Source organism: Meles meles, chromosome 1 (genome assembly GCF_922984935.1).
Source record: "Meles meles chromosome 1, mMelMel3.1 paternal haplotype, whole genome shotgun sequence".
NCBI classification, from domain to species: Eukaryota; Metazoa; Chordata; class Mammalia; order Carnivora; family Mustelidae; genus Meles; species Meles meles.
The window spans coordinates 184,402,404-184,417,149 of record NC_060066.1 but is presented as its reverse complement, the minus strand read 5'-3'; the positions used below and the strand labels follow the sequence as shown (position 1 = coordinate 184,417,149).

At 44.9% G+C, this 14,746-nt stretch overlaps 1 protein-coding gene across 1 annotated transcript in view; it reads right to left on the bottom strand.

Moving 5' to 3' along the window:
• The window catches only part of HIVEP3 (HIVEP zinc finger 3), a 462,911-nt gene that overhangs the window by 354,475 nt on the left and 93,690 nt on the right, over positions 1–14,746 (bottom strand). Inside the window, exon 2 of the mRNA XM_046010454.1 lies at positions 11,609–11,721. The gene's annotated coding sequence lies outside the window, so the exon portion shown is untranslated. The remainder of the gene's footprint in view (positions 1–11,608; positions 11,722–14,746) is intronic.

Genomic DNA, 14,746 nt, shown 5'->3' with positions numbered 1-14,746 from the left:
GCTCTTCTGTGGCTTGTGCCTCCCAGATAGAAAGTATGCATATATTAGATGAAAAAGAGGAAACACCTTTCCAAGAATTACTTGGCCTTGGGAGGAAGGGTGGTCATGTGTCTCTGTCCAAGAAAAATATCATTCACCCTTGAATTGTTCTCTCCAAAACCTTTGGCAATGGGGTTGGGGTGAGGGGCTGCAGCAGGGGAGAAAAGGAGGTAGAGAGAACAGGGAAAGCAAATGCTACCACTGCTCTGGGGAAGCGGCAAGAGGAGCCCCTACCATCTTAAACCCTGGAAAGGATGGAGGGAGAGAAGAAAGCCTTCACCCAGCTAGTTTCATTAGGGAGCTGGGCTCCCTAATGTCAGGGGCGGCCTGACCTCAGCGGGACGAGAGGTGAACATAGAAGTTAACAGGGCAAGGCAGGCAGCAGGAATGGGGACAGAAGAAGAGACTGGCATGGTTCCCTCCAGTGGGCCTGCAGGGGGCCCGTGGCAGCCGGAACGTCCATCTGCTATGCCCCACTATTAGTAGGCTCGTAGGAAGGGAAGGGGACAATGACAATCCAACAGCCCCTCGCTCAGAAATACACCAGGAAGTGAGCAGCTGGGCCCACCTGCCCAGGAGTAAACCGCATGGGAGTAACCAGTCAGCGCTCTCCTGGACAAACTCCTCCTAGCAACAGAGAGTTATAAAGTCCCTCAGCCAAAAAGAATGCAAGTTCAGTTCAGCCAAGCGCAACCCAGCCACATGGGCAGTGGGAGGGTCTAGGGATGCCAGCTGTCTCCAAATCCTGCTTGCTGGAAGTTGAGAAAACCACTCTTACAGAACTGGAGGCTTGCACTTTTTTTCCCCCAAAAAAGAGTTGGTCCTGAGGTGGGAAGGCCTATCATTCAGTAACAAACTAAGAATGAGGAGGTAAGGGTAGCATGAAGGTGGGACTTCGGCTCAACTTGGGGAAAAATCAACAACATCAACAACAAACCCCCAGTGATCCAGAAGAGAAAAGGTAGCAGTTCTGAGCATTTAGCCCTTGGAAAGCAAGGAGATCCTCTCTAAGCCCAATTAACTTATTCCAGGCTTGGAAGAGAAGCTGCATCCAGAAGAAATGCCCTGTGAAAACAGGACAGTTCATGTGTGGAACCGAAAATCAGCTAAAAATCCATCAGTTCTCCCAAGTTACCAAGAAAGAAGAACTAATCCCCTAGCTGTGGATGAACGCCTCCATTTAAAGGCTAAACTGTTAACTATTCAGTGTCACTCATTTCCATTCCAGTAAGACTCTTCTTGACAGGTTTAAAACATCCATACTCCATCCATTAGCACCGGTAAGTCGTCTGTCTTAGCCCAGAAGGAACCTGTGCAAGGTACATTACAAGAACAAACCAGCATATCCAATGAATGAATCATAGAATAAATTAACCATTGAAATAAATACATATAAATACATACATCCTGTTAATAGACTCAGCATGGTCTTTCATGTTTAACAAGTGTTAAGGTTTATTATGGTGTTAAAGAAAACTGTAGACTTTGACTTATAAACCCTGTGGACCAGATATGTACACAACTCTACTGAAAACAACAAAGAAAACTGGAGAGTATAGAGAAATACCTTTTTGAATGACTAATGAGCTACAAAGTTTGTAAAATGTATTCAGCAAATGAAGAGTAAGTAAAAGCCGAAACCCAGAACAGAAGCCAAGCCCTGAAGCCAGTTTGAGGATCTCTGCCAAACAAAGTAACCTTGACGTTCATCTTTTGTGGTCTGAGGAGATAGGCTGAGAATTTCCCATAACTAATAAATGATTCTCTCCCATGGATCCTGGAAGTCTAATGAGTACCAGGTTTAAGAAATTAAAAGAAATATGCACTCAGGTGCATCTTTGAGAAGATGTAGAACACCAAAGACAAAAAAACAAACATTCAAAGGTAGTCAGAGAAAAAAGAAAGATTATTCTCCAAGGAAACATAATACTGACAGTAGATTTCAAAGATTTGGGTGGAAAACAGAAGGTTTTTTTTTAAGATTTTATTTATTTATTTGACAGAGAGAAATCACAAGTAGATAGAGAGGCAGGCAGAGAGAGAGAGAGAGGGAAGCAGGCTCCCCGCCAAGCAGAGAGTCCGATGCGGGACTCGATCCCAGGACCCTGAGATCATGACCTGAGCCGAAGGCAGCGGCTTAACCCACTGAGCCACCCAGGCGCCCCAGAAGATTTTTGAGTAATAATTTCATTGTATTGGAGAGAAAATAACTGTCAACCTAGAATTCTACCCCAAGAAGCTAGCTCTCAAAAACAAGGGAAAAGTTACTATATTTTCAAGCGAAGAAAAACAGAGAACTTGTCACCAGCAGACACTGAAATAAGAAAATTCTAAAAAATGTACTTCAGACTTCCTCAGATAATAGTAAACAAAGCAAAATTAATAGTACTTTATTAATATCAGTTAGAATAGACTTTAAAGTCTTAAGGAATCACTAGAGAAACAGACACTACTCCATTATTAAAGATCCAATTCACCAGACAGATAAAACAATTCCAAATATGTAGGTACATATTAACAAAGGCATAAAATATGTAAAACAAAAAACTGGCAGAACCGTAAGGAGAAAGAAAGATCCACAATCATAGTGGGAGATTGTAATGCACTTCTCTCAGTGACTAATTGATCAGGCAGAAGAAAACTAGATATTGACAGAAAAGATTTGAACAACATAATTAAGATGTTTTATCCAATACAGTTATACAGAACACTATACCTAATAATGACAGAATCCACGCAACAGTATGAAAACTGACCACGTACTAAGTCTCACACAATAAGATTCAACGAATGTAAATACAAAAGGTGGAATAAAATTTACAAACAACATTTACCAACCATGAAACAATTAAGTTAGAAATCAGTATCAAAAGAGTAAAAGCAGGGCGCCTGGGTGGCTCAGTCAGTTAGGCGTCTGCCTTCACCTCAGGTCATGATCCCAGGGTCCCAGGATGAAGGCCCATATCAGGCTCCCTGCTCAGCAGGAAGTCTGCTTCTCCCTCTGACCCTCACACTACACTCGTGCTCTCTCTCTCTCTCTCAAATAAATAAATGGAAATACATAACCTATAATGTTCATAACAGGAAAAAAGTCAAACATTCAACTTAAGTTCAGAAAGAACAACAGATCCAACCTAAAGAAGTTAGAATGGAGAAATTAATAAAAGTGTAGAAATTAATGAACTAGAAAACAAAATAAATGATAGAAAGGATCGCAGAGTCAAAAACTGATTATTTAAAAGATTAATAAGATAGACAAAATTCTGAAAAAGGTATTCAACCGAAAAATACAGATGGCCCAACAGTAATATAAATGAAAAGGGGATATACCACCATTGACGCTACAGAGCTTAAAAGGATAAAAAGCATATTATAAATGACTTTATGGAAAAAATTTTGAAAACTCAGACAAATGGATACACTCCTAAAAAAAAAAAAAAAACTCAATTCCAGAAAAAAAAAGTTAAAACCTGAAAATAAATCAATAACTATTGAAGAAACTGAATCAGAGATTAAAAATCTCCAAGGAAGAAAGTATCCCAGCCCTACATAACTCTTTTAGAGAAGAGATCAAGAGAAAACATTCTACAGCTCACTTCACAAGTCTAGCATAACTGGATAAAAAAGCTTGACAAGGATAATACGAGAAATGAAAATCACAGTCCAACCCACTCATGAATGAACACAGATACACAGCTTCTCAACAAAATAACAGTAAAACAAATCTAGCAACATATAACAAAATGAATCCACCATGACCAAGTCAGGTTTATTCTAATAAAACAAGATTAATTTTACAATGAAAAATAGTTGACCAGATATTAACAAATTAAAGGAAAAATAAAATTAAATAAATTCTCCCCAAACATACAGGGAAAGTATCTTATAAAGATCTATTTATGATTTAAAAAAAAACACTTTGCAAACTACTGAAGAATGGTAGTTCCTTATCCTGATAAAGGATATCAAATCCATAGAGAACATCATTCTCAAGGGAAAATAGTAACCATGAAAGACAAAACTAAAAGTTTTAAAAGACAATACAAGAGACTATTTTGTGACTTTGCCATTGAGGAAGATATCATTTAAAAGACACAAAAAGTTCAGTGATAAAAGAAAGATAAAATTTTATTGCATTAAAAATCAGAATTTCTGCCACTCTAAAAATACTAAAATAGTAAATACTAAAAATAAAAATATTTAAAAATACTAAAAAAAAAAAAGATCCAGAAATAGCCCACAAATGAGGAGAAGGTATTTCCAACACTAATAGTTTCCAACATACATAAATAACTTCCACAAATAAATGAGAAAAAGATGAACTACCGAATTTTTAAATAAATGGACAAGAGACTTGAAAAGGCACTTCTCTCTCTCTCTCTCTCTCTCTCTCACACACACACACACACACACACACCACACACAACCAAAAAGATCAACAAGCATATGAAGAAATGCTGAAATCCTTGAGTAATCAAATGTATACAATTAAAAGCAGATATGATACTATTATACAAGCACAAGACTGGCAAAAATTTCTGACGCCTGGGTGGCCCAGCGGGTTAAAGCCTCTGCCTTCGGCTCAGGTCACTCCTCTGTATCTTCCCCAAGTAAACTCACATACACGTTCTCCTGGGGGGGGGGAGGGGCTTGAACAAGAATATTCACAGCAGCTTTATTTAAAATAAAAAAAAAGTGGAGGTAACTTCAGCGTTTATTCATAATAGGATATGTGAACCACAATATATTCATCCAGTGGACTATTACAGTTTAGCAAAGCGAAAAAAAATCCCGCTACACTCAACAACATGAACAAATCCAGGAATGAAACCTTTAGCCACTGGTCACCAGTCAGTCAGAGGGGATCCCAGAAGCAGTGTGGGAGCTGGGGTCCCAAGACCCCCTGCTGGGCCAGGTGTGATTTCCTTCAGGAAGGGGAAGGGACTTGAGGTCTCACGAGGGCACTTGGGATGGAGGGCAGGTTGCAAACGGGTAGTCAGGTAATCAGCAATTTACCACCAACAGATACAGAAATATTTCACTTGTGTCCCAACCAGTGTAGCAGAGGTGGTCTGTACAGGCTGTGAACATAAGAACACAGGGATACCAACAGCATAATTCCATTTATATAAAATTCACAGACACACACCACTGGAGATACTGTTTAGAGACACAAAACAGAAGAGGGTAAGACAATAAAGAAAAAGCATGGGGAAAAGAAACAGAAATTTCCAGAAAATGGTTATCCCAAAAGGAAAGAGATGGGACAGGGTGGATGGGGGTACCACTCTTCAAGGAGTGGTAGGACAGTAACATTTCTTCTAAGTTGACTGGTAAGTCCCTTTCCACCTTTATATAGTTTGTAAGTGTTCTTTTGAATCTAGTAGCTCTTTGATCAGCACTTTTTAAAAAGAAGTTCATAGAGAAAAATTGAGTAAGACACTCCTGTAACAAACGGCTGTGGTTCCCGCCCCATCTTTCCTAGTTGCTTGGCGAAGATGTTCTCCTCAGTGATAACTCATGGAGCTCTTAAACTCACTTCAAATTCTAAGAGCTTCCACCCAAATCACTCCAGAAAGATCCTCGCAGGAACTCTCCAGGAAGGTGCAGCGAGGCCCAGCCTCCAGAGAACATTAGCTCTGACTCTTCTATTTAACGTAATCATAATCACAATGCTGGGTTTTGGGTTTTGTTTTCAATCTCCTGGAGTCTTCTCAAATTCTGAAATCTTTCAAATGAGGACATGGAGCAAAGGGCTCCGTCCTGTCTCTCTTGCCTAGATTTCAGGGGTGATGCTCTCATTTTAAGTCCTTTACCACATGCCTCAGCTGTGTGGTGCCCCAATTCTTTGCTTCAAGATTTGCTGACAGTCAGGGGAAGTTGCTAAGAGTATATTAAATACACCTTGAGGGCCAGGGAACGCAAGGAGTTTGGGAGGTCGCCCATGTGGGGGTTTTTTTTTAGCAACTTCCGCCATGGCTGGAGTTTGTAGCTTCAATGTCCAATTTTTCAGCGACTTGTGAACAACCCCTCAGAGCAATCATCCTTTTGAAGCCAAAGCGTTAAGGCTGCTTCGCAAAGCCACAGGGCGAGAGCGTGCCTCTCAGTTAGAGAGGGAGCCCCGTCAAAGCTCCCACCAGGAAAACAGAAACTCTCTGAAAGTGAGAGAAACTTTATCTCCTTGAGTACATGTTAAAAAGGCAAGGAAGGGACACCCAGGTGGCTCAGTCCGTTAAGCCTCTGCCTTCAGCTCAGGTCATGATCCCAGGGTCCTGGGATCGAGTCCCACATCAGGCTCCTTGCTTGGTGGGGAGCCTGCTTCTCCCTCTGCCCGACACTCCCCCTGCTTGTTCTCTCTTTCTCTCTCTGACAAATAAATAAATAAAATCTTAAAAAAAAAAAAAAACAAAGAAAGAAAGAAAAGAAAAGGCAAGGAATCCGGCGACCTGGGAAGAATCCTGGGACTCTCTCCTCTCCGGCCAGAAAGGTGATTCAGAAGGAAGCTGAGGGCCTATGCAAATATTCTGCTGTTTGCAAACTTGGGGATCTGCGGAAAGGTTGAGATGGAGCCATCCGAAACGTCAAGGATCTGCTGTATTGACTCTTGATTGAGGAGGTTTTCAGAATTCTTCTCCTTTCAAAATTCAGTTTCTCTTTATCAGGGCTCCTCCAATCTTAAGATAGCTTCAGCCTCTCACCGCCAAGCCTGGGAGTCCCGTGAATGAATGAAGAGATTCACCTTGGTGACAGGGTCAGCAAAGCATGACCTTACTTATAACACTACTTTTATTTTTCTTCATCGCTATTATTTTCTTATTGGTCATGCACGCGTTACTCGTTTTTTTTCAAAAAGTTGGTCCTGAGCCCCAATTCAAGGACCCATGTGTGTTCGGAGAGTTTCCAAGATTCCTGAGACTAACTTCCCTGTGCTTCTGCCTGGCATCACTGTCCTAATCTAAAGGGCATTCTCGGGGCACCTGGGTGGCTCAGTGGGTTAAACCTCTGCCTTTGGCTCAGGTCATGATCCCAGGATCCTGGGATCGAACCCCGCATCGGGCTCTCTGCTCAGAGGGAAGCCTACTTCCTCCTCTCTTTCTGCCTGCTTTTCTGCCTAATTGTGATCTCTGTCTGTCAAGTAAATAAATAAAATCATTAAAGAAATAAAAAATAAAGGGCGTTCTCAGTTCACCTCCACTGCACATCTTTGTAGATGGAAAGCCCTACTCTTGTCCTTTTTCTCCGGCCACGCCTGGTACTTTGTAACACTTAGTAATGAGGGGAAGAATCACATCGGTGTGTATGATTTTCATCAACAAGCTGGATCCACGGCCCAAGCACATATTCCCAAGTGGGAGCTCCCAAATGGGCAGCCCTCTGGGGAATGGGATTCAGTCACCTCCTACCATGACCTCCTCTGTCTTCCAAACCCCCTGATATTGGAGAAGACCCTTTTCTCTACCTTAGTACATCAGTAACCCTTTGCTTAGATAGATGGAACTTCTGGATAGTTCTGAGCATTTCTGATCTATTCAATGGCCTGTGGTCAATGGGTTTTGTGGGGTTTTGTTTGTTTGTTTTGGGTTTTTTTTGGCAAGTTCAAAATGTCTTCAAATGATTTCCCAAAATGATGAATTTATATGCACCTAGAAACTGAACCGCTACTCTTCTGCTACTTTTAGTGTCTTCACATTTTTAACATATGCATCAGATTCAGAAATATTCTTAAAAAGCCTTCAATTCACTGTCCTCTGCCTTTGTTTTTCCTCCTGAATTTGTTTTTGGAGAAATGGGCATTGGGTCAGGCAAAGCTTAGCCCTGCTGGTGTAACTCAGATATCCTTCCGATTTTGAGCACAGTGTCTGAATGGCATAAACACCGCAGTATAGCATGAGAGAGTTGCTGTGACATCCTGAACTCACTTTTCTGTCTAGTTTTTCAACAGCACACTAGTAGTGGGGAGTGCACAGTGCCTACCCTGCTGTAAGAGACACATGCCACTAGGGGTGATCTCTCCTGCTCTGTCTTTTCTATCATCGGGTCTCTTCCAATCAATTTCAACACTAAAGTCCCCAAGTGGGAAGGCTCTAAGCGTGTCTGCAGTCACAAGAAGACGCATTGGGGCTCCCATGTTTCCCTCTCAGTATTTTCTGTAGATCAAATGTTACAATGTAAGTGCTGCTAATACCAGCATAATGGTTCCCTCCTAAATTTCACCAAAAGGTCATAAAGTTCTCAATTAATTTCAACAGGAGTGCTGCATAGTTATAATTTTGATTAGAAAGCCCATGGCTATCCAGAAACCTCAAGGGTTCTATTATCCTTCAAATAAATGCACTTTTTCCTTTAAGCATTATTGGGAAGAAAAAAAAGCATTTGGGGTATACTATAAAATCTCATGCCTCCTTCAACTGGACACACATTCACACTGTTCTTGATGCCTAAAGGTCATGATGAGCATTAGTTACTGGGCTACAACTCAGCGTCTGGAAGACCTATCAAAATACATAAAATTTCACTGTATTGCTTACATGAAATACTTAGATTAGATAGCCCTAAAATTCTGTTTTTAATTCCTGTGATTTTTAAATTTTATTTCCTTTTTTAAAAATTTTTTCTTTTTCTTACATCACTAGTACTTCTTACTGGCATTTATCCAAAAGAACATTAACAACCCATGTACCATCCTGTGTCAATCTCTTTCAATTTGTTAGGGGTACTTGGCAAATTAAAACCAAGCCCCTCAGAACTTTACACAAACGAAGACTCTGGAAAGAAAGTATGAAACGATCTGCAGTGGTCAAAATCTATGAACTGCAGCTCATGGACCTTATGACATCTCTTTTGGTTTACCGCGAGGATCCCAACTGGGTAAGTGAAATTGTGTAAATGTGAATTTCAGATTGCTGCAGTATTATCCTGACCCTGGCTAGCCTCAGACCACATGTTACTTTTTAACCCATGTCATTTTCTGCTAGAGATACCTCAGTGGGCTTGGTAAGGCTATGATGAGGATACCCTCGTTACAGATGAAACACAGTAACATGCAGCGGAGCCTGACCAGAAACACCAGCCCTCCCTGTTCATGAAACCAGTGTTCCCTGCCCCACCTTTTCTGGGCTTCTGAGGATTTGCAAGCACAGTCCGATTCCCCCAGAAATGGGAGGAAGGACAGCATGTCAGGGCCTCCCTGGTGGACAGTACGGAGACAGAAAAGAACCCGAAAGTCACCAGGAACTCACAGAGCAGGAAGTGGGAGACAAGTTTGAAGCTATTCAGCTGTTGCATGGCTTTCTCCAGGCTATCTCCCATCAAGCTGAGGCCTGGAATCGGCCAGGATTTCAGACTAAATGCATCTTCTTCTTCTTGCTGGGACCTCTCACACACTCAACGCCTCAAAAGCTCACTTGGCCGGGGCCCCCGAAGGCAGCACACCCTTCTCCACTACAAGGAGGGTGGCAGCCTCAGCAACACAATGGGCGGAGACAAGCCAAGCACAGTGCCAGCTAAACACAGCTTGATCGGCTGCCATGTGTACACATTAGTAGCTGCCTCTTACAGCAGACACTCCGGGGTGCTGGGGGGAAATAAACAAGGTTAACCTGAAGAGGCCAGAATTTCCCATCAAATTAACAAGTCTACCCAACAGCCCTAGGCTGAGGTGCTAAGGGGTGTGATAAAGGAGCCCCATGTGACAATCCTGTGTCTTCTGGGTGCCTTCACTAAATAGAATGGGAGAGAACAGAGAGCAAAGTGTCATACACACCTTCCCCTCCTGCCTGCAGATCGCCATATCTCGGTGGACACCTGTTCTCCTATCTCCCCCCAAAACCCCGCAACATTTTAGTGCAAGAATACAAAGGGTCTCTGGCCTCTGCCAAAGTCATCTCAGTTTTAAAGAGCAAAGGCCAAGCAGCTCAGCAGGCCTGGGGTTTTCTCGAGCCCCACAGGGTGGCCCAACCCCAGAGCAAAACTGAAACTCTTGCCTTCTGGGAGGCATAAAGAAGAGCTGGGACCTAAAGCAAGAAGCCTGGGCCAGTTGCCCTGGATTCAGGATTGTGTTCGTTCAGTGAGGAAGCTAGGGGCCTTGCAGGGGCGATTCCAACCCGGCAGTGGGGCCGGAGGGGATGACCAAAGGAAAATTCAGACAAGCAATAACTAGCTGAAAGGGTTGTGGGAGGGTCTTCAGATCAATACCAACCCCAAGCCAATGCCACCCTGTCCCCAATAAACACGTGGTGTTTGCCCCTGTGTGTTTCACAGAAGTTGCTCAAACCGTTCCACCTTTCCCCACATTCTCCCTGCTCCTCACCGCCCCCCCCCACCACCGGCGTACACATAGTTATATAAAAACATCTTAAACGTGGGACCCAAATCCTTCAGTCCGGGGGAGGACCGGGAAACGATAGGGAGCTGCTTGGGCGCAAGGTCTGATCATTAGTTGGGGTTACATAATCATACAGACAAGGGCTGGAGAAGGTTCTGTGGAGCTCAGTTCAGCGCACACCCCATTCTCTACCACCACCCACACCCAGAGCCCAGAAAGCAAACCAGTTTTAACACAACCGAAGCACACGATGTGGCTTGGGGGTTTGGGGGGCGGGGGCACCTGGCTACTGCTGTGAAAATGCCAAGGGCTGCCAGAAACATTCCCTCCTGCCTGCAAACCACTGTCCCCAAAGTTCAAGGGAGAGCAGAGCCACAGAAGTTGTCCTGACTTGCAACGTAAACCGATGCAGCCGCGTTCACGGAAACCAACGACCGGCCTCCCAGCTCCTCTACACCACTTGGGTCCCAGCCTATGCGGGTTCAGGCTGTCTGCCACGTTCAGCAGTCCCTAGGCAGCCCCTGCAATCTCAGCCGGGGCCATTCAGCACCACCCGTGTTTCTAATTTTGAAAGATGGTAAAATGTGGGGCACAGCTTGGAGAGGGGGGCACCCGCTTTGCTAGTGGTATGGCAAGAATCCCCAACAGAGCAGGAGTTTGGTTTCTGTTTGGCAGGGGAGGCAGCTGGTGATTCTGCTTTAGGAACATGGTGGGGAGGGGGGTTAAGGGGAAGCTCTTCCACTGCCTTGGCACCCAGCATCCCCCACCCCACACCACCAATCTCCTTTTAGGCAGCAGATACCACTTGGGTCGCCCTGCACCCTCCCGGAGCGGCAGCCAGGGCAGCAGCAAGCAGCGCAGGTGCCGCGGCGGCGGCGAGGCGATCGCCGGGCCGCGGAGGCTCCCGAGCGAGCCGGTGGCCGGGTGCGGGTGCGGGGCGGCGGCGGGCGAGCAGGAAGCGCGCGGCGCGCACAGGGTTACAGCCGCGGCCGCCCGGATTGACGCGCGGGGGTCACCTGAGGCTCGCACCGCTCCCCCGGCACCAGGCCGAGCAGCCGCTCAGCCCACCGAGGGCACCGCATGCCGCCCGGGCCGCCCACTGGCCACCTTGCCCAAGAAAGGCAACGACAAGACGGAATCGCAGCCCGCTATTACAGTTCCCCGTGGCGGCCGCAGGCAAAAGCACAATAAATAAAATCCAGCGCAAGGAATCCATCCGCCGAATAAAAATCCAGAGTCCCCTACCTTCGGCCTTGGGATGGCAAACTGGTCCTGTGTTCTCTGACCCACGGATCCAGTACCCTTCTTCATGAATTATTCCGGTCAGTCGGGATTTTGTGCATTTTTTTCATGAACACCTGTTTCAAGTAAGGGGTAAAGACCTTATTGGAAGAATTGTCCTTAAAAAATAACGTGTGCATGCATATGTCCATCCAGGCATGCACGCGTGTTTGTATACACACATGTGCACACGGCATGTACATGTACATTGAAGCACCAAACTAGGCAGTTGGATAATGGGAGAGTCGGCTGGTTGTGAGCATGCTCGCGCCGGGAACAGATCCACCCTCTGTTATTCCTCGGAATAAATATAAATCACGATGAGAAACCCAAACAGTAGCATCCCTCTTGAATTCCTGCTGCTGAAAAACACGGAATAAATTCAGCCCGCAGACACAGAATCTAATCAGCAGCTGTTTGCTGAATCCAGAGCCAACCCATGCTTTGCTTGTCTTTTCCACTATGAGTCCAGACCTTTTTTTTTTTTTTTTGAAAGGGGTTTTAACCTTTTAAAGATACAGTACACCAATTACCACTTCTGAATAGCTCTTCCTCCAAGTACAGGCGACTAGTCCCATGCCTACAGCCACAGGGCAGGCTTGCACGAAGTGATGATGATTTCATTTATCTGTGCCTTTTTAACAAAATACAGAGAAAGAGAGAGGGAGAAGACAAATGCAAGGTATAAAACTGGAGACACATTTATTGCAGTGATGAGCTTCTCAGTGACTGATCAGCGTGTTATGTAAACACCATGATCCTTCACTTCTGAACACACATTGATGGGGTGAGACAATGCGGGGGAAGCCTGTCACCACTCGCAAGCCCCTAACTGCTGTCGGAGGATCAGGGAGCTTGCCAAAGAGGCTGAAGGAAGCGGGGACCTGTGCCCCCTCAAGAGTTAACCACAGGGTTCTCTCGTCCTATCTTGCCCTATGGCTTCAGATGCCCTGTCCTCAAACTGAAGAATCATTCTGGCACAATTTTTAAAGTATAATGTAATCTAGGACCAGATCTTATTCCAAGACTTTTTTTTTTCTCCAACCAGAATCTAGAATCAAAACTACTGCCCCAACCTTTAGAGTCTCTAAGATTCAGACTTGGGCCTTTCTTTGAGATTTTGTTAACAACACTTTGTTTCCCCAGGGCTAGGTTGAGCACAGAGGTAGAAACATGCAGTGGGGGAAGGGGAAGATAATCCCCAACGCCCATTTTTTTTTAAATTATTCATTAGGTATTTCAGCCACCCAGATGGTATTTATTCCAATTTTGTTTTGGTTTTTAAAGAGGTAGCACCAAGAAGGAACCAAAACTCCTAACCTCACTTAAGTCTGAAAGGAGAGAAAATGCCCTTTATAGTTTATTTTTCACCCAGGAGCCCCTGAGTTCCAGAATGGCACTGGCTGCTTCTCCTCTGGTCCCACCCAGCAGCAGCAGCAGCAGCTTACCTGAAGAGCAACCCTCGTGTTCCTACAGCCACTCCCTAGGGCATGTCCCTCTAGCATGTCCCCCTAGCATCAGAGCCCATTCCTTCCCTTGGCAAGCCACTAAAACCAATGCGCTGTCCCCCTCAGCACTGCCTGTGCTGAGCCCTCCCAGCCACACACACACTCTCTTCTCTCCTCTCTTCCAGGGCTCTTTAGCAGAAAATTATCATATTTCATGTGTCATCGCCCAAGCTAGCTGGGCCGGCCCCGATTGGCTAGACACCGGCAGCCGGAAATGTCACCAGCCACACAGGTTGGAACTGGCTCTCCCGTGCCGGAGGCCACCAGGGACCTGAGCCCAGGAGGCAAAGTGACAAGGCTCAGACCTACCACAGGGAGCCCTGCACTCCTTTTCCTGGTCTGGCCCCATGCCCTCTCCCAGCTTCTCTCTGTACCCAGCCCTGGGGGAGGGGACTGCCAAGGGATGTGGACAGAGTCTCTAGCCAGGCTGGGAGCCAGAGCTGCCTCCAGCAGCAGGGAGAGAGGGAGCTGCTGAAATTCCTCTTCTTCCCAGCATGTTGGGAAAGAAACTAAAGATATTTCCGTTGGGTTTTAAAGATTTGGAGAAAGTGTTCCTGACAAAAACAGTCTCTCACGTTAAAAAAATAAAATTGTCAGTAAGGCTGGGTGAAGACGAGATTTTTTCACCCTTGGAAGTTTATCCGCTGCCATTCTTTACTGCCCATTCAACGTCCCCTGAACCGAGGTGTCATAATCATAATATCCCAAGGCTGTCAGGGAACCCAGAAGGTGGCTCAGTCCATCCTCTTCCCTTAAACAGAGCAGCCCTGACCCACCAGAAAACTACCAGAGCAGGAAGGAAGCTTCTTCACTTGGCATTGCAATGCCTCATGATATCACACAACTTTTTAAGAGTTGGGTGGTCTTTGCAGTGACCAACCAGAGCCACCGTGGTTCTGATTTAAGTTTCGCCCCTTTTGCCCTCTCTTCATCATGTTTAATGTGACCTGCCGTTTGTCTCACCTCATTCTGTTCCCCTGACCAAATTAAACCCTATCTCTGGGAACATTTTTGTGAAAGCTGATTCTCAAACCTTTAATTATGCTGCTTTATTCTTTAGACATGGGAGAAAAGCCTCCCAGAGCCAGAGGAGGCTGAAAGGTCATTTGGTCCAGAATCCATAGGATGCTTCATTGTCCTCTATTTCCACTTTGGAGCTTTGGGTCTCTGGGATGGTTAGGTCACATACATAGGACACATACATTTACTTCCACTTCTCCAAAGGAAAAATTTATACAACCAAAATCCGAGTGGCAGTCCTGGAAACCAGAGAAAGATGCCATCAATAAAGCCAACATTTTGAAAATATGAAGAAGATGAGAAGTAGATGGGATGTGGGTGAGGACGTGCTGAAAAAGTCATGGTCCTGCACAGACTTCCTAAGAAGAAAGTGCATAGGTTTCCAGAAAAGGGTCCTGGAAAATCCCAAGCTCAGAGGATCAGAGAGTGAACAAAAGGTCATGGGCATCAGTTCAGAAGCAAATTAAAGGACATCAGAAACAAGCTGGTTGTCTCTATATGGAATGAAAGTCATTCCACAGCACCTATGGAAAGTGGAAAATTTGTCCCTAATATGGGTAGAAGTCAAAGGCTG